This window comes from Prionailurus bengalensis, chromosome A1, assembly GCF_016509475.1.
Source record: "Prionailurus bengalensis isolate Pbe53 chromosome A1, Fcat_Pben_1.1_paternal_pri, whole genome shotgun sequence".
Lineage (NCBI taxonomy): Eukaryota > Metazoa > Chordata > Mammalia > Carnivora > Felidae > Prionailurus > Prionailurus bengalensis.
Window position 1 is genome coordinate 123,043,515 of NC_057343.1, and position 18,391 is coordinate 123,061,905.

The 18,391-nt window shown below is 41.1% G+C and overlaps 1 protein-coding gene across 3 annotated transcripts in view; it reads right to left on the reverse strand.

Moving 5' to 3' along the window:
- The window catches only part of PPP2R2B (protein phosphatase 2 regulatory subunit Bbeta), a 469,020-nt gene that overhangs the window by 434,363 nt on the left and 16,266 nt on the right, over nt 1-18,391 (reverse strand). The gene's annotated exons all lie outside the window — the stretch shown is intronic.

Sequence of the window (18,391 nt, forward strand, 5' to 3'; positions counted from 1 at the left end):
TGGGTCTCTGTCCTTGCTTCATCTAGATTTAGTTCTATGTTTTCTTAGTATGAAAGCCCAAACAATAGGACCATTTATCATTTAGGTGAAGCCAAAAGCTGGGGTGAGTACTCGGTGACAGAGGGCTAACACAGACAGATTCTGTGCTCCATTACAGCCTCTTCTTTCCTGCCAGCCCTCACACCGAGGTAGGAACCTGGTTTCGAGTTATTTGCCGTACAAATTTAAAGCCACAACACAAGAACAGAGGCTAAGCCCAAAGAAACAGACTCTTTCCCAACTGGTATACCCTGCTGGCTGGAAAAATTAAGTTGATCTAAGAATTATACAACTTTACCAAAACACTCACTCAGATTTCACATGAGAAAGAGAGAGTATGGCGGTATCGAAAGACAGGGATAACCACCAAATAAAGTAATTTGGATTGGGGATGCGGTTTGGTTTTGACCCATGAAATAATAATGACTTTGGAAACCTTATCACTGGAAGGCAAGCACAAGATGTCAGTTTGGGATTTACAAGTACTGTGAAAGACACTATTGTATACGATACAGAAAAGGTGAATGTCCTTTGTGCTGCATTTAGAGGCATGAGGAAATGATTTTAACGGTCTATAAAAGAAAACCAATATTCCTCTGAGTGGGATTTTTTAAAATAAGATTTAACATAAAGTTTAAAAATAAAACTTAGTATAAAATGCAAAAATATACAATGCCTTGTTCCACTAAAAAGAATGCACTAAAAAGAATAAAACACCTAGGGATAAATTTAACCAAGGAGATGACAGACCTGTACTCTGGAAATTAGAAGGTGTTGATAAAAGAAATTGAAGACAACACAAACAAATGAAAAGACCTGGTGTGCTCACAGATCATAAGAATTAATACTGTTAAAACGTCCATACTTACAAAAAAGCAATCTACATATTCAACGCAATCCTTATCAAAATACCAATAGCATTTGTCACAGAACTAGAACAAATAATCCTAAATTTTGTAGGGAGCCACAAATGACCTCAAATAGCCAAAGCAATCTTGAGAAAGAACAAAACTGGAGGTATCACAATTCCAGATTTCAAGATATACGACAAAGCCATGGTCATCAAAACAGTATGGCAGCAGCACAAAAACAGACCTAGAGATCAATGGAATAGATAGAGAACCCAGAAATAAACCCATACAGATGGCCCAGAGACACATGAAAGATGCTCAGCACCACCAATCATCAGAGAAATGCAAATCAAAATGACAGTGAGATACCACCTCACCCCTGTCCCAATAGCTGGTATCAAAAGGACAAGAAACAACAAGCATCTGAGAGATGTGGAGAAAAAGGAACCCTCGTGTACTGTTGATGGGAATGTAGACAGGTGCAATCATTGTGGGAAACAGTAGGGAGGTTCCTCAAAAGTTAAAAATACAAATACCACATGATTCAGTTATTTCACAACTTGGCATTTACCTAAAAAAACAAAAAACAGTAATTCAAAATAATATATGTACCCCTCTGTTTATTTTATTTTATTTTATTTTATTTTATTTTATTTTATTTTTTTATTTTTTAATATAAAATTTATTGTCAAATTGGTTTCCATACAATACCCAGTGCTTGTCCCAACAGGTGCCCTCCTCAATACCCATCACCCACCCACCCCTCCCTCCCACCCCCCCATAAACCCTCAGTTTGTTCTCAGTTTTTAAAAGTCTCTTATGTTTTGACTCCCTCCCTCTCTAACCATTTTTTTTCTTCCCCGCCCCCATGGTCTTCTGTTAAGTTTCTCAGGATCCACATAGGAGTGAAAACATATGGAATCTGTCCTTCTCTGTATGACTTATTTCACTTAGCATAACATTCTCCAGTTCCATTCATGTTGCTACAAAAGTATAGCTACAAAAGGGTTGCTATATTTCATACTTTCTCATTGCCACGTAGACTCCTATGTTTATTGAAGCACTATTTGCAATTACCAACACAGGGAAGCAACCCAAGTGCCCATCAAAAGATGGATGGATAAAGAAGATGTAGGAGATATACATGTGTGTATATACAATGGGATATTACTCGGCCACAGAGAAGAATGAGATCTTGCCATTTGTGACAACATGGATGGACCTACAGGGCATTATGCTAAGTGAAATAAGCCATACAAAAACAAATATCATAGGATTTCACTTCTATGTTGAATCTGAAAAAAAACAAGTGAACAATAATATTGTAATAACATTACGTGATAACAGATGGTGACTACACTTAACGTGAGCTCAAAATAATGTGTAAAATTGTTGAATCAATATGTTGTACACCTGAAACTAATACAATGTTGCGTGCCAATTTACTTCAATTAAAAAAAAAAGTGTGCTCTGAAATCTGGTAGAATAATTTTAATTTAACCCTATATTGCTTCTCTTCTTTACAAATATACTTAACATTGGAGAAATGTATTGGTCTGCCCAGGAAAGCAAAGACTTTGAGCCGTAAAGTAATTATAGTCTCAGTCTAGGCCATGGTATGTAAATACACTCTTCCACCAAAACGTTTTCTGACTTTTGAGCCATTGTGACATGATGACAACTAGTGGCAGAGACCGGACATTTAGCCCTACAATAGCCCTATAACCCATCACTTCCTTAGACCAGATACCTGGCAAGCTTGGGCCATCCCAAGTAAGGTGCTATTTAAGCAATGCCCGAATGGTCTCCATTGATTGTATGGGTCATCTGAATCTCAGAACCCAAAAGCATATCCGGAAATGTCTTCCTGACACAAATACTGCACATCTGACCTCTGATCATTAGAGTGGAAGGAGTGTGGGCTTTAGGATCAGTCAGACCCAAATTTGAATCCATGTGCATTTACCGGTTGGGTAGATTTAAACAAACTCTAACACCTGTGGGCCTTAGTTTTCTGCATCTACAAAACAGTAACAAGTTTAACTCGTGTATTCTCAGATGAAGTGAGACAGTAAACATATGAAGCACCTAGCACACCATAACCACTTGACAAATTGTTAGTACTGATATTGCTCATACTGTCACTGTGCACCTTCTCTGAGTTTCTCTGGCCAGACACCAACCTGAGAGCAGGGACAGAACAAGCGTGGTGAGGAGGGTCGTGCCACAATTAGATGGCCAAAGCTTAAGCATGACTTTGATACTGACTTACTGTATGATGTGGGACAACTGATGTCACATCTCTAAGCCTCCTTACATAGCTAGTAAGGATAATAACAGAATGCCACACATTATTATGTGTAAGCCTCCTTACATAGCTAGTAAGGATAATAACAGAATGCCACACAATATTATGAGGGCAAAATAGGATGGTTGATATGAAGGGGTTAACACAGTGCCTAGCAAAATGTTAGTGCTTTGTTAGTTTAACTGCTATGTCTTTAACAGTAATATCATCCCTGAATCAGTATCTTATTGCATTTACTCACCTATTTTGTCTACACAATGCAATTGTAAACTTCCTAAGGGAAATATCAATGTCTAATTCATCTTTGTACTGTGAGTGCCTGGCACAAAATAGGTACTCAATAACTATTAGTTGGAAAAGTAAACGGACATATATGGGAAAAAACTTTTGAAAGATGTTTGATACTTTTTTTTGGAGGTCCTTCACAGCACAAATGAATTTGAGCCCATTATAAGATGGAATATGCCATTCAGGCAAAGATATTATGGAATTCATGAAAAGATATGCTTCGACTTGGCATAATTTGGCCATAGATAAACAGTAGGCATTTAGTATATACCTTCTGAATCAATAGGAGGCACTTAGCAAATACTTCCTGGGTGAAAACATATTCACTGATTATGCTACCCATAATTATCTCCAAAGAACTAAGCAAAAAACCAACCAAACAAACAAAACACCTGTCTCCTTCATTAGATACAAAAAGATCAGTGAGGCTGGCACCTAAGTTCCAAAGTGGCACTCCAAACCAGCCAGTACCCCTTGACCTCAATTGAAAGCATCTTTTCCAATCCCAATTAAAAATTACTGATTTCGTGCCAGCCTGGGGCACCCCACCCACCTATACATTGAATGGGCAAGGCGCAGAAAGAAAGAATACAAAATATGCTCGATCAGATGATTATTTACACGGTGATCTGCACTGCACTGCATGAAGTGTTTTGGTGTACTTTTGTATCTTTTTTCTCTTTGGTTCTCTGAAGAATCCCATTTTACAGAAGGGAATACAAGCTGAGAGGATATAATAACGTGTCCAAAGACAAACAGCCCCAAGGAGATCTAGTGTTTTTGTACCAGCATCACTTGGTGACCTTGCAGATTTCAGAGCCATCAAGCCTATTGATTCAGACTCTCTGAGGACAGATTAGGAATGTGCATATTCAACATGCCAAGTGACTCTTACTTTCAAGTGTGAGAACCTCTGGTGTGAGGTATTTCATTTCATGTTCTAGCTTGACAGGTCAGGGTTACAGAAAGTTTTCCAGATACTCTTCTCCCAGATCATCTGCCTCACTGCTTTGGTCCAACATTTTGTTGGCACCCAGATGTTTTATTAGGCATTAGTGAGTGATGTGGTGATTTAGTGACTCCTGCTCTAAAGGAGTGCATTTTCCAGAAAAAAAAAAAAAAAAAGAAAAAGGACTAATAAACTATTATAATGCAGCTAAGAGGGGTCATGATGGAAAGAAGGGGTTGGAAAAGATTCTTTGGGATTAAAGAGCCCCAAAAGTCAATGTTAGACATCCAGGATTTGGCATTAGGCATTATTTACAAAAAGCTCCAGTTAAAAGGCAGTTATCTTACTGGGAGGCACAGCAAATGAACGGTTAGTAGTCATTAACCCCATAAGTGGAATTAAACTCTGATATAACAAATGTCATCACAGATAAGAGCAGGCCTACCAAGAGAGGAAGGGTCTTTCTAAGGAGAGGGGAGGCTCAAAGGCTTTGGCAGAGGTGTTTGGAGGGAGGGCCCAAGAGCATAGAGAGATCTCTGAACAGGAAACCAGGAGCCCAGGAGGAGAGAAAGATAAAGGTGACCCATTTTAGGTGCCATGTGAGAAGGGTGCTGGCGTCTAGCAGAACAGAGCCTAGAGATGAGAAATTCCCCCAGATGATTTCCAAACACCAGGTTCTAACATCAAATGGCAGGGGCGAAAAAAGGCAATTAATTGGGAGATTCTGGAGTGCTTCACTATGGACCAGGCTGCTCCAAGCTTTCCTTTGGACGGGCCTCCTGGGAGACCAGTAGCAATTGCTTTTGTCCTGCAAAGTCCCAGGTGGAGCCTTTGCCTTGGGACCTCCCAACAGCCTGTGGTACCCTGCCTGTTGCCTACCCTTACTGAAGCCCAGCTCTTCAGGGAAAGTCACCCTGATCATTTCTTTTAACATGTCCTTACACCCTCCTTTGGGGAAAGTTTCATCATTACAGTTTTTCCTTTTTGCTAAGAAGGAAAGTAAATCCCAAGAAAACAAAAATTAGCTTATTTAAGATCAGTCCGGATGAGCCTGCCCAGGTTTTCACTTTCAAGTCAGAGCAAATCAAATTCCTATCCATTCTTCAAGTCTTAAATAAAATGTCACATCTTCAGGGAGAGGTTTCTAAATGCCTCAGACTGGGTCAAATCCTCCTGCTACTGACTCTCAAATACCATCCTCTCCTTTCAAAGCACTCATTCATTACTGAACGTATTTATTGAGCATCTACTTAGGTCAGGCAGTGTACTAGGTACTAAAGAAGCAAGAGTGAGCAAGATAGATAAGATACCCTCCTGTTTATTCAGGGATAATTATCACTCCTCATGTACAGGGTTGTGGTGAAGATTCAATGGCATAATTTGTCACAATGTTCAAAATTCTGTGAGGCATGAAGTACTGTTCAATTAGTTTGATAATTGCTGTTAAGTATCTAATTGCTTTGCCAGACTCCAAGTAGCAGAAGGGTAGAATTCTGACTTTTCTCTGAATCTTGAGTATGAGGTTCACTGCCTGGTGCATAACAGGAATTCAATAGGTTTGTGCTGAATTGAATTGAGTTGAACTAAACGGGAAGAATTCTGACATACTTTTCACCCCCCCCCCAACCCCCCCCCCCCACACACTCTGCAGCTGGTGGTGAGTGAAATTCACAACTTGGTACATTCTGATCAGGAAGGAAAAGGAACCTCTTTTTGGTTAGTTCCTTCGTCTATTCATAAAATATAATTATTTTTAGCAGTTATTAAACACTAAGCATGCTTCTAGGTGTTGGAAATACATCCGTAAATAATACACTGAGGTTAAGCTCACTGAGTTTATATTCTAGAAGGAGGAGATAGACAATAAACAGGTAAACATTATATCAACAAAGTTATTTCAGAATGTGAGGAGAGTAATGATCTGGCAATTTATCCAAAGAAAACAAAACACTAACTCAAAAAGACATCTGCACCTCTGTATTCATTGCAGCATTATTTATAGAAGCCAAGATATGGAAACAATTTAAGTGTCTGTTGATGGATGAATGGATAAACAAAATGTGGTGTGTATATATACCATGTAATATTATTCAGCCATAAAAAAGAAGGAAATCTTGACATTTGCAACAATATGGATGGATCTTAAGGATATAATGCTAAGGGAGATAAGACAAAGAAAAATACCATGTGATCTTACTTATATGTGGAAACTAAAACAAAACAAAACAAAACAAAACAAAACAGAGCAAACAACCCCTTCCCCAGCTCAGATACAGACAAAGACTGGCGGTTGCCCGAGTGAGGTGGGTGAGGGGTGGGCAACATGGGTAGAGGGGGTCAAAATGTACAAACTTGGGGCACCTGGGTGGCTCAGTCAGTTACGCATCTGACTTTGGCTCAGGTCATGATCTCATGACTGTGAGTTCAAGCCCTGTATCGGGATCTGTGCTGACAGCTCAGAGCCTAGAGCCTGCTTTGCATTCTGTGTCTTCCTCTCTCTCTGCCCCTCCCGGGCTCACGCTCTATCTTTCCCTCTCCTTCAAAAATAAATAAGCATTAAAATTTTTTTTAAAAAAATGTACAAGATGCAGCTATAAAATAAGTCATGGGGATACAATGTTCAGTAGAGTGACTACAGTTAAAAATACTGTATTTCATATTTGAAAGTTGCTAAGAGAGATCTTAAACATTCTCATCAAAAGAAAAAATATTGTAACTATGTATGGTGATGAGTATTAACTAGATTTGTTGTGGTGATCATTTCACAACATATACAAATACTGAATCATCATACTGTGCACCTGAAACTAATCTAATGCTATATGTTAATTATACCTCAATTTTTAAAAAAGTAGAATGCAGAAAATAAAATGAGGGTTGTGGCAGAGAGAGACTGCTTGGCTTAGATGGTCAGGGAGGGCCTCTCTGGGGAGGTAACATTTCAGCTGAGGCCTGAAAGACAACTTGCTGGCCAAGAAACGGTTTTGGTTCTCTAACCCAACCTGACTGCAACCTGTACATTTTCTTTCAGAGCAGTTTTGTCTTCTACCTTAATTAGTTAATGATTTAATTCTTTTAAAATAACAGTTTACTTAATGTTTCTTCCACAGCTTTCCTCTGAGTTCAGCAGGGACACAGCTTGTGCTGTGTTGCTCACTGTTACATCCCCCGGACCTCCTGAGAGGCCAGCTGAGACTTGATTCACACGGTTGATGGGGAGTCTGGGCTGACTGCTCAGCCAGCAAGTGACTAAAGCCAAGTGGGAAGTGGGCAGTTATGGATGAGAGTAAAGAGGATTTTGAAGTTGGAGGACAGGCTCGATTTAAAGCAGATGCAAAGGGAAAAATAGAACCTCGCTGGTTACAACAGAAGATTTTGGCTCTCAATGAAAAGACTATAAAGCGAAAAGCATAATAAAGCCAAGCACATTTACCACCAAATTTTATATACTGATAGTACCTCACACAAAGTAGACAGTTTCACCTCATTTATAAAGAGATGTCAGAGGAGTAGGCAATATTTTTTCATTCTATCTCATATGAATATGACTTGATTTTCTTTTTTTTCTCTTTTTCATTTTAGAGTTGGGGGGGAGGAGCATAGAGCGAGGGAGAGAGGGAATCTTAAGCAAGCTCCACACAGCAGAGAGCCTGACACGGGACTCACTCCCACGGCCCTAGGATCATGACCTGAGCCAAAACCAAGAGTCAGACACTTAACTGACTGAGCCACCCAGGCGCGCCGGACTTGATTTTCATAATGATAACAATCGTAATAACAGTGGCCATCAAATGTGAGTTCTTAGTAGGCCCAGTCACTGTGCTAACCACTATGCCCAGGAGATCTCACTTAACTCTCCTGAAAAACGTATAATAGAGTAAATGTTATTATTTTATTTGTTTATACATGAGGAAATTTGCACAGGGATGTCAAATAACTTGCCAAGCGTGAGCAAGTGGAGGAGCTAAGATTCTAGTGTGGACTCCCCACTCCTACCCCCGCTCTGTGTGGACACTGTGCTGTTTCCTGGGCTACGTGACCTTGACATTGTCTTCCCTGGTGTCTGATGTAGGACAGATCACCTAGAATGACACTCAACTTCTGTGTTTACTTGTGTGGAATTTGTGGGCATTTGATCAGGGCTGGTCAAGGTTACTTGTGCCCCATTTGAAAGAAAGGGTTTGCTAATGACTAGCATAATCATGAGGGGAAACTATAACCAAATCCACACACCTACCCACCAATGCCTCCAGAGATTCAATATGCATTGAAAGGTTACTTTTTCTAAGACACAGTGCCAAGGACCATGGGAGTGGAGGAGCAGGGAAGGCACAGAGTGTAAAGGTAGAGTGGGCAGGAAAGAAATCAGTGAAAGGGATGACTATATTACAAACTACAGAAGGGCCATAAGAGAGTAACAGATAAAGTACAGAACAGGAAAATCTCACACCTAATTGGGACATTGGGTTGGATTCCATGAAGACTTCCTGGAGGTGGTAATATCTGAGATATGCTCTGAAGCACAGGGAGAATCTGAATCTATGGAGATGTGAGTGAGAAGAACATTCTGGTAGGAATTAAAAATTAGAACAATGGTTTGATGGTAGGGAATGGCGAAAATTATTTGGGGAATAGTGAGTACTTGTTTATTAGTCAGTCTACATAATACCTTTAAAGATGGTTTTGAATACTACTTTATGAACATGAAAATAATAATATTACATCTCCTTCAATTTAACTACATAGCTATTCACAACTCAAATTCACTCTATTTACTCCGAATTAATGGAATTATAACACATTTTAAATATATAAAGCAGATTCCGACTTTAGCGTTTGGCTTTATGCCCTAATTAGCTCTCATCTGGAAATGGCAGACTTCAACCTCCCTTATCCGAGCTGGATAAAGAACTGCCAATTATTCAGTCTATAGAATGCCTCAGAGAAGAAACCATTCCAACGCCAAACCAGAATGTGTTTCCAATTCCTCAGAAGGAACTGCCTTGTCTGCTCCCCTCCTGCACATCTCTGGGCTTTAATTAAACTGAACAATACGAAAGGGAATCGATACGCCAGGATATTGACAATGTACTTTTTAAGGATTTCTGCAGCTATGATGTCTGTTTTGGTCTTCATCCCCAGCATCAGGCAGCATGATTCCTTCTGGGCAGATGAGAACATCAGAGGGTTTTAAGACAACCCAGCACAACGAATCCAGGTGGCAAGATCTTAGTTTTCTGACCCTTAGGACACCCTTTAGAAATAGAAGAGAAGGGGTTGAGTGGTCAGGTTTAATGCCTTCTGCAGAAAACACTTTTAACACAAGTTTTCCCCTGATTCTGAGAAGCCATAATAGTAAACCTTTCAGGAGGCAACAGGGGAGAACATGGTCTACCTTTTGCTCTTGGGGTATGGATAAAGACTTGCTCCTTCAGCAGAGACACTCTCCGGGAGCGCCACAAGGCACACAAAGCCTACGCAATTGGTCTCTTTAGCCTGCAGAGTATTTTAGTTTTTAATTCAAACTTTATGCCCTGTAAGAGGCTATGCACTCACCAGGCTCCTGCATCTGGAGAGAATTACACACTTCTGTTCCTCTCTGTTTCAGTCTATGAGTTTGGCCTTACAGCTGGGTTTCTCCACGTCAGCGTTATTGACATTGCGGTCTGGATAATTTGCTGAGGGTAGAGCAGGGGTGGGGGAGGGTTGGGGAGCTGCCCTGTGCACCGAAGGTGTTTAGCAGCATCCTTGGGCTCTATCCACGACATGCCACTAGCACCTCCCGACCTCAGTTTTGACAATCAAAACCATCTCCAGGTGTTGCTGAACATCCCCTGCAGGGGGAAAACTGTCCCCCACATAGTGACACAGAGAGAGTCACTGCTTTACAGCAATACAGCCTCAGAGACCAGGGCTAGGCCAGTGGCCACATTAATCGTACATAAGGCCGCAGAGTGTGGGCACAAAATAAGGTGACAAGGTGCTGTCTCTAATTCCTCATGTCTTCGTTTCCTGACCTCACTCTCCCACAGGTCTGGGGTGTAAGTGCTATGAAACAATATTTGTAAAAATGCTTTTGAAAATTTGCTGATATGATGCTGTCGCCATTTGGTTTACCTGGGTCTTCGGGCAACCACCGATACTGGCATGGGGGAAAATAACAGCTCCATTTTGAAATAAATAATTTAGATTTAAAGGCATTCCATCAACCAAGTTTACTGATGCGGAGTTGAACGTAGTGGTAAGATACGTCGGCCTTGCCACCAAAATGACCATTCTTAGAGTCTCCTGTCTTCATGGCCTCTGCTGATGGGAAAGCTAGTGGCCATTCATTCATGCATGCATCTGTTCCATAAATATGTGTTAAGTCCCACTATGTGTCAGGCCCTGTGCCGGGCACCAGTGATGAGTATACAACTTGTAGTTGTAATAGTCATGTTAGACATGGCCCTTTTTCATGGAGATTGTAAGCTAGTAGAGAAAAACAAATGAGGAGTAAGGAAATTATAATGCATTTGGCAAGTGCATTTGGCTGTGAAGGATAACATTGTGGACCTCCTAGAAGGGCCTCCAAGCTTAGAGACAGGGGTTAGGGGAGCCCGACTGGGGAAAGGGGCACCAGAGCTGTGGTCTGAAGGATGAAGAGGGGTTTACAGGGAGAGAGGGTGAGCATTGTTTCTGGCAAAGGAGAGAGCATGTGTGCAGCGCTGGAGGTGAGCGATGGCTCGAAAGGAAATACAAAGCACAGAATACGTGCCAGCAATCAGGGAAACAGGCTGAGAGTGTCCCGAGAACAATGAAGCCCTTTGAACGTCTCAGGGAGGCAAGCCACATGTGTGCACTACGAATACTAGTGTGGGTACAGTGTGACGAAAAGGAAGGAGATGATCAAGACAAGAAGGAAAACGGGAGAAAACCTAAGAGAGAAGAGAAGACGGCATCCAGAGGAGGACAGTGGCAATGTGGTTAGAGAGAGGTCAAGGAATTTGAGAGGTCATTTGAGATATTTAGGAGGAAAAATGACATAGGACTCTGGGTAGATGAGCACGTGTGTTGAGGAAAGTTAGGAAGGCAGGGTCGAGGACAACTCTAAGGTAGTTAGGTGGGCTTTTAGAGAAAGTAACTGGAGTTAACTACAGCCATTGCCATGAGTAACAAAAAATGAAAGAATGTTTATGGGCTCCTACTGAATACAGGTCCTTGAGCTAACTATAACAAGCATATCTCATTTAAGTCTTGCAACCTCCCTATAATATAGATTCTATCATTCCTAGGTCGTCAAGGCTCAGAATAACCTGTTCAAGGGCACATATCTGTTAATGACAGAGCCAAGATTCATAGCCAACTTCCTGTCTCCAGGGCCCACTCTGAACCACCACATACAACCATTATTAATTTATTCGAGCGTTTACCTTCTATGTTTAAATCATACATCTTCCAGTTACTAACAACGCCTTTGAAGAAATCACTGAATCATTTAAGCTCTTTGAATTTCAAGTTATGTAGCCAAAATTTGTGTATTAGAACATCTCCTTTACAAAGTTGATATAATGATTAAATTAAGTCCTAATACTAATAATGAGAGTAAGCATTTACTGAATTCCGACTATATCCATGCTGTGTTGCAAAATACTTTACACACACACACACACACACACACACACACACACACACACAGATTCACATACATATATTAGCTAATCTAATCCTCACAAAAGCCCTCGAAGTATCTTCAATGATAATGTTACAAATGAGGATACCAAGGCACAGGGAGATCAAATGCCATACTCAGAGTTACATAGCTGGGATGCAAACCTGGGCAAGCATTTCCAGGGCCTGCATTCTTCACCACTGGGTCATGTTGCCTCTCTTAAGAAGTGAAGTCTTTGGAAGTGCCTGGCACACCATGAGCCTAATGCCTGGAATATCTCACATGATCAGTGCTCACTGAAATTTTTATTCAAGATTACATTTAGCAAATTTTTGGTAAGTGCCAGGCACTGTGTTAGGCAAACAAGATAGATATGGCCCTTGTTCTAATGCCTTTCTTTGGAATTCTGGAAAGCCATTTCCACTTATGATTCCCCCCCGCCCCCCACTTGTCAAGCCACCTGCCCATGAGAACTCAGGACATGTCAGTCATTTATGGGAAAGGTTTTAGATGGGGCCAGATGAAGTCTGGAGTCAAATATTGAGCATTGGGGAAACAGCTGCTGAGGACTGACCAGAAGGTCCCACAGAGGCCCCTGGAGGGGCTGCTGCCTCCCTTTCTGCCATCTCTGTGCACCTCTCTGTAGGCAAAGAGCAAGGAGCACAGCAGGGGAAAGAAACAAATGGCTGAGAAAGTGGAGTCCGAAAAATCTGTCTAACAGCCATTTGGGGGCTGGAGGTCAGGGAGCACAGGTTCATGGTATTTTTTTTTACCTGCAAGAACCATCTGAGAGCTACTCTAACCCTATAATGTCACACAGGAACCTAGCCGTGGGGACACGAAGTAGTTACATGGCAGAGGACAGTTGTGGCTTTGGTTGTGTCGCTCTTCCTTTCCACAGCCCATTTCCAATATCTGTAAAGTGGACAAATGGGAAATGATCTCCCAGCTTCCTTCAAACTCCACTACATTATGAATATATACGTTTAAATCACATAGTTACCTACTCGCTTATTTGGAGCATGTAGACGAATACTTTTATTAGGAGTGACAAGCATGGGACACCTGGGTGGCTCAGTCAGTTAAGCATCTGACTTCGGTTCAGGTCATGGTCTCGCAGTTTGCAAGTTCAAGCCCCCATCAGGCTCTGTACTGACAGCTCAGAGCCTGGAGCCTGCTTTGGATTCTCTCTCTCTCTCTTTCTCTCTTTCTCTGTTTCTCTCTGCCCCTCCCCTGCTCACACTCTGTCTCTCCCTCTCTCTCAAAGGTAAATAAATTTTTTAAAAAATTTTTAAAAAGGAGTAATGAGCATTAGTTAATTGCTCATGTTTGTGAATGATGTAGGGGCAATTAACTACCTATGATTCTTTTTCAACTGCTTTGGCATTATGTTGACAGAACCTGAGCCTAGAATCTTCTATAGATGTTTATTGTTCTTTCCAGAGAGGAGGCTTGTTTTTGTTTGCAGCCAGGAAAGTAATCCTTTCAGTAAACACGTGGGTCTGCCAGCCGTTTGAAACACATCTTGAAACAAGTTTATCAAATTTATCAGACATTAAACATTAAAAATAAATCATGTTCTGGTGGGTGGGATGACAGAATTTTACATTTTTCTCGTGATCTCTGCTTTCGTATGCGTAACAGCTAACATTTACTTAGCATTTACTCTCTGTCCGGATCTGTTCTTTACATGGATTATTTGATTTAATTCTCACAACAACCTATGAAGGAGAAGTTATTGTCTTCCCCCTTTTACAGGGGAGGAAAGTAAAGTTAAACAACTAAAGTTATGCAACCTATTCAAAGCAACACAGGAAGTGGTGACCCTGGGACTCCAACCCGGTCTGTTCAGAGTATATACTGTTTGGATTTTTGTTTTTTTTTAAGTATAGTTGACTCAAAATGTTCTATTAGTGTACAACATAGGGATTCAACAAACCTATCCATCATATGCTATGTTCATACTTCTAACTATGGTAAGTTCTTTTCTTCCTGATGCCCTTCAGTTTCTATCAGGGACACGAAGAGTGTCATTTTCTGTGAAAAGAAATGCAAGCACTTAAAAAATAATACCTGGGGTGTTTTTTTGTTGGTTTTGGGGAGGGGGTTGGATAAAGTTTACGAATTATTTTTTTTAGTTTTAGTTTCGGGAATGTGTTTACATTGCTATTAAGTAACCCTGTTTTAAGAGACAGCTTATCTATAAGCTATAAATTATGTATCAAAACACACTTGCTCTCAGGTACAACTGATGAGAAGCTACACTTTACATGAATCACAGAGTAAAAGAGGCAAGAATGTAAATTCTGAAGCATGTGTGAACGGTGAATTGTGGAAAATGACTACGAGTTTTCCTCAGAAAATAGGCACTTAATAATATCAATATTTGGAAGTCACTACCGCTTGAATATCATTTGTACAGACCTATTGGCATTGAAATTGCCTGGGATGTTTGGCGAATGGTGTAGAGGAAGAAGAACACACTGAGACAGGCCTTGTGCCATCATTTGGGGAAAGGTTGTTTTATACTGTAATCAGAAGAATCATTCCTAGAACAATAGGTAGTAATGATTCTTTAAAAACAGCTGACAGAATGATGGAAATGCCATGCATAGTAAACAGTAAGAATTTTTTTTTTTTAAAAAGACCCCACACTGCCCAAGCTACAGAGTGAAAGGGCACTTTCAGTTCTATGAGCTCCCAAATGTAAGTGATCTCAACAGTGCTTTGCAAATCGATTTCTAGGCACTAAAACTGAAATTTTACAAGTTCCTATTATGGTTCTGAGCAAAGACATTAGCACACAGTGAGCTCCAAACCACAGGCAGTTTTCTGCTCTGAGAGGTGAGGTATAAAGACCCCTAGGTAGGAAGAAATAACAAAACCAACAATAAAAAGGTCTGAGTTTAAAGGTGAGGCATAATTTCCATGATATGACCCTATGGAAGGTGGTGTTACTGAAGTTCTCCCTTGAGGTGAAATGGCTCTAGGCTTGTGTTGAATGTCAAATTACCAGGTCTTCATTTTACTATTGCTACTTAAAACATCAGGGTCCCCCGTGCATAAGATCTTCTAATGGACTCCCACAGTACCCAGAGGAAAATTCAAATTGCTTACCAAGGAGTGCAAGAACTCACCTGAACCTGCCTCTGCTCCCCGCTGCAACCGCATCCTTCACCCACTCACTGCCCCAGTCATCCTGGGCTACCTTTTGGTCATGCCAATATTGCTTGTGCCTCAGGGCCTTTGCACTTACTGTTCTTTACTTACTGCACTGTCTCTAAACAATATTCCAATAAGTCTTTTGAACCTGGCTTCAGCACGTCATTTGGGTCTTCACTCAAATTCTGCCTCTTCAGAAAAGCCTTCACAGAACAACTGTTTAATGGAGCATCCCCACCTCCGCATTCTATATCCTTTATAGCCCATGTCACCCTCTGAAATTATCTTACATCTTCGTAAGTTTGCTTTTTTTAAATTTTTTTTTTACGTTTATTCATTTTTGAGAGACAGAGAGAGACAGAGCACAAGCGGGGAAGGGGCAGAGAGAGAAGGAGACACAGAATTTGAAGCAGGCTCCAGGCTCCATCCAACCTGTCAGCGCAGAGCCCGACACAGGGCTTGAACTCACCAGCTGTGAGATCATGACCTGAGCCGAAGTCAGAGTCAGTCAGTCAGTAATCGAATGAGCCACCCAGGCACCCCTAAGAAGTTTGCTTTTTTTAGTTGTCCATCTCACCCGCTAGAGTGAGAGCTTCTTAACACTGGAGACATGGGCTATTTTGAGTGATGCTTTGTTTCCAACACCTAGTGCCCAATATGTATTTACTGAATAAATAGGTGAGTGAAATTCAATTTTCTTACCCCTAAACATAGTATTACAAAGGTAGCTATACTCTTCAAAACAAAACAAACAAAAGCTCTACCTAATTAATTAAAAATAAGCATGCTAAAGAAAAGGCATAACACTTATTTGAAACCTTGAGCACAAGACCAGGAACCAGACCGCAGTGTCCATGTGCTTAATTATTTATTCAAAGCTTTTAAATTCCATTAACAAATAACATAGACACTAGGCAGAATGAGGCTGAGCCTGCTTAATTAGTAGCATAAAAAGAAAACAAAAGGCTAGTAACCTCACACATCCCAGACCTCGGCTTCCAGGCAATGTAGGGAAGCTTGGCATTTGGGTTTGCCTGAGCTCAATGTTCCACCAAGAACAAGCCAGTGAACCTCCACTCTTTGCCCAGGGGCAGCAAGAGAATTGGTCAAGCTGATGCTGCCCAGTGTTCCCATAGCAGCCACTGTGTTTGAACTGCCTGGAACTGGACCACATTCCCGGCTGTGGAGCCCAGATTCCACAGCAGTGTCCCGCTCAGATGGCAATCCTGAACCACGCTCCGATGCAAGCCTAATTTGTGAAGCCTCTTAGGCTGATCCCATTCTGCGTGTCCGTGTTGGTTTAGAAGCGGGCATGTGACTCATACTGAGGTCAAGGTGACATCTAGAGAAATTTTCTAGGGACAGTTTGGGGGCAGTTTCTTTGCTGGCTTTTTTTTTTAAACCCAATAACCTCTCCTTAGATACTGTCATGTCTGAGCGTGACCCCCAGAATGACATCAATTGTTTGGGGACAAAACTGACATTCCAAGGATAGCAAGGCAGGAAAATGGAGAAAATGTGGGTCCCCCCTCTGCTGTACTTCAGTCAGGAAACTAATCAGCTCAGGGGGTACCCTGGCTCAGGACTCATGTGAAGAAGTGGATTACTGCAATAACTGCTAAACGGGGCTCTTTGCTTCTGACCTTCGCCCCTAACCATTTAATACTGACCTGCTGCTAGAAAGAGTGTGGTGGCTCTGCCTCATTTAGGTAGAAGGGCAGGGCTTTACAGTGGTAAGGCCCCCACTTGTGTCCACCTGCCGTTATCTCCGCTTCCATCTCCTTTGCTCACTCTGGTCCTTGAACTCACCAGAGAGTTCTCTTGCCTCAGGACATTTGCACCTGTTCCCTCTGAAACTCTCCACCCCAGATATCCACTTGACTTGGTCTCTTGCCTTCTTCATATCACTGGTCAAATGTTATTTTGTGCACTAAGTCTTGACCCTCCTATTTAAAAGGGAATACCCACACCCTGACATCCTTATTGTTTTATTTTCCTCTATTGCATTTACATTCTGTGTACTTTATATTCTGTGTCTTTATCTACTGTTTACCTCCTCTTCTACTCAATCTCCAGTGCCTGGAATGCCTGGCACACAGTAGGCAAACATCTATTTGTGGGTGTCGGAGGAACTGAGGAAGGGAAAATAATTCTTCTCCTATTCCAGATATTTTGAGACGAATCTTCTGGTGCAGCTGGAAGCATCCTGAGTGATGGATTTCCATGGTAGTGCCTTGTAACCAGTGCCCTGCATTTTCAAGACAGTCAACCATGTTTTAAATTCAGAGTCAGTGCTTCCAGAGCAGAGTTCTTCCTACGCACAGCCATCAATCCATACTGTGTAGTAGAAGATGAGAAGTAGAAAAATTGCCTGTATATGATTCAAAAGTTCGCTTTCTGGTTTCTGTGAGACCTTGAGCAATTTAAAATTTATCTCTGTTTTCCTTAATCTCCTCATCTCTATGAGAAATAACCTATCTGTAATATCTACACTATCTCTTTTATCTCTGTAATGTGGGGTTATAAGACCTACTCTAGTTATGCCCTCTGAGGGTTATAAGAAATAAATGACCCATACATGTTCAAAGCAGAGAAGTGCTATGTATATTTGTAGTGGATTGTTTTGAATGAGCTCTTTTATTCTCCTGAAAGTGTTCATTATTGTTGTGTTAATGGTAATACTGATTTTTTTTTCATTTGTTGACATTTATTACTTACTAAAGGTTATATTCATTCAATAAATTTTCTCTGAGCCTCTTCTTAGTGCCAAGCTCCTTCCCAGGAGCTCCCGAACACAAACTGAGGTCAGACAGGGGCGTAAACGGGAAAAATGGTTAAACATTCTGAGTCTCAATTACCTCCACTTGAGGGCAAGTTGCCTGGTATCTTATGGTTGTGGCAAAGTTGAAATGAGATTATACAGTGAAAGTTATTATTATAAAATCGGGCTTAGTGAAGTCTGATTAAATAGAATTCTCTTTATTATTACTCGACCATGACCAGGCTTGGTATATAGTATTTTCACAGATCTAATGAACAAAGCCTCAACATCATCTCAAGATAGCCCAGAAAAGATGAGTAATGTATCCAAAGGAAGAGATGAGCCCTATGTAAACTTGGGTCTGTATCCCTTAAAAAGCCTA